This window comes from Penaeus japonicus, unplaced genomic scaffold, assembly GCF_977035675.1.
Source record: "Penaeus japonicus unplaced genomic scaffold, GWHDUDI00000001_assembly GWHDUDI00000001, whole genome shotgun sequence".
Taxonomy (NCBI): domain Eukaryota; kingdom Metazoa; phylum Arthropoda; class Malacostraca; order Decapoda; family Penaeidae; genus Penaeus; species Penaeus japonicus.
Genome location: NW_028234403.1, coordinates 46228575 through 46231074, shown reverse-complemented (window position 1 = coordinate 46231074; position 2500 = coordinate 46228575).

Genomic DNA, 2500 nt, shown 5'->3' with positions numbered 1-2500 from the left:
GGCATTTGAGCCAGTGAGAGAGTGGCCAATGATTCGTACACTGGTCTATATTGTGCAATATAACTATTATTCTTCGTGTGATTTAAATACAATAATGGAAAACACTAAAAAGTAAAAAGATATAGAGGTGTACTCGCGTCGGTAGGTTCCTGTTACCCGGACTTCGGCAAAACTTTCTACTGTTGTTACGTTCAAGTTACCCGCATCTAACGGGATAAGCAGGTTAGAGAAGTAGTAATAGTAATGGTAGTAGTAGTGGTGGTGGTTGGAGTAGCGTCTTGCTAACAGGGGCGCACAGATTGCAATCAGTTTAAGAAAACTGAAACAAGTTTAGTATCTTAAAGGTCATCTGTGGTAGGCGCGAGCACCACTCATCCACTTCTATGGAAGAATTAAGAAAATCAAACTATCTTGTAATATTTTATGAATTGGTGATTATGATTTCATTGTTGCAACTGTTGTATAATCATATGGCATGGAAATGCTTTATTATGATTATAGACTAAATATACAATCTATCTCTATCAATACACATTTCATATAAACTTAATATCCCTTACATACTAAGAATTATCATATGTAATAACTTTAGGCGTCCGGAGGTTGTTTCATATCGGTTTTAGACGAAATGAACGACCAGAGCGGAGCTTTCTGGTCTGTGGTAAGCTATAGAATCCCCTGTGGTAAGTTAATGCTTACTATTTACGTGGGCGTGGGTAGTTAAATGCGATATTGGAAATGTGCACCAGGCTATACTACCTGGAACTGTATATTTAAAAGGTGAGTGTTTACTGTATCTACATTATAAATATGTTTGCAATGAAATAGAACGTGCATATTTGATGTATTAGTCCGTTTAATTTTTCGTCCATGGCCACAGCAGTTGATGCAAATCAGTGGCGCCAGACGAGAGCAGGGCTGCTCGGATTGTCATCAACTGACTCGGAGGCTGCAATTCAGGTCATTACAATGCAATACAACTATAGGTGGTAGTAGTAATTCTGATAGTTGTAAATAGTAATAGCAGTTGTAGCAAAACTAAGTAGAACTGACAATATTTGGAATGGTAAGAGATGAAATTGTTATAGTAATTGTAGTAGGAGTAGGCGTAAAAAAACGAATATATGTAGTTCTTTCACAAGCATAAACAATAGTAGCAGTTGTTGTCGTTATGCATGTTCTTTTTATTTCCTTGTTTCTCTTTACAGGATGTTGCATCCTTCGTTCTAAACAATCTCCGCATTTTATACATGCAAACAGTTGGTTCTATTTGCAGTTTCACCGAATAAAAGTCCACTCCACATCCGCCTTCACTGAAATACCACCTTTTCCCCAACTCTACAAAAACAAGTCGGAAAAACAAGGCGACGCTGGTAGAATATTTCATCAGTGACATAACATCCTCCTCCCCTGCCACGGCGCCCTCCCGTCCATGATGAAATGTCCCCACATTACCCCTCACTGGAACTAGATTGTGTAATGTATAGACAGACTGTCAGTGTGCCACTCTAACGCTTCCCCTACTACCCCCCTCCTCCCCCAGGCAAATAGAGGCCAAATGTCTGGCTCGTTGATGCTAGTGTATTTCATCAGTTCGGGGAGTTTTGTGGAAAAAAAGGGAGATGATTCATGATACTTTTGCATTCGCACAAACACGCACACACACTGAGAAAGAGAGGGAAAAGAGGAGAGAGAGAGAGAGAGAGAGAGAGAGTGAGAGACTATAGCCATGCTTATACTTAAACGTATCCAGAACGATTATATGTAAGTTATACTAGTACCACCATTCTTTTTCTTTTAATTACTTACGATAATTTTATCGGCGTCTTCCATTGCCAGAATATAAAATTGTGTGTTTGCTGACTATCTGTGAGGTTCCTTTCTTTCCTCCGATAATTCTTTTTGGCCAAACCCCACCATGTCACTTGCTAGTCCATAGCTGACCACGAACCTGACGCCAGTTAATATCATGTGCTGACCCTTTGCTTCTCCTTTTTCATATACAAAGCTGCTCAAAATTGCCTGCTCTTGTGCCTTGGCCCTATGCCTCATTGCTTACTCCCACTTCGGAAGTTCCTGCTAAAGTTGTCGACCGGTAAGGTACACACTCTGCTCCAACACCGCCAAAAGAACTTCACATTTAGGTACCATTGGTCTAAATATACCCTTGAACTTTGAACTTTCGTGTTCTATTGAAAAGCAAGCAGTCTCTACCGATCCCAGTGACGCTCACGATTCGTTTTCAAGTGGCAAAACAGCGCTCAGCCACATTCATTTTTCCTCTTGATTTGCTAGTTCCAACCCAGGTGGACTTTTAGTCTTATCATCAAAACTCTGGATGGATTCCACAACTCTATTCTCATATGATGCCATTGCAGTTGTAATTCTTTAACTTTTTTTTATTTTTCACTATGCTGTTCTAGTTGAACCAGTACCAAAAAAATATACCAATATTATAAATTGTGTGTAAGTGGCCGTCATGGTTCAATGGCAGTGGCGG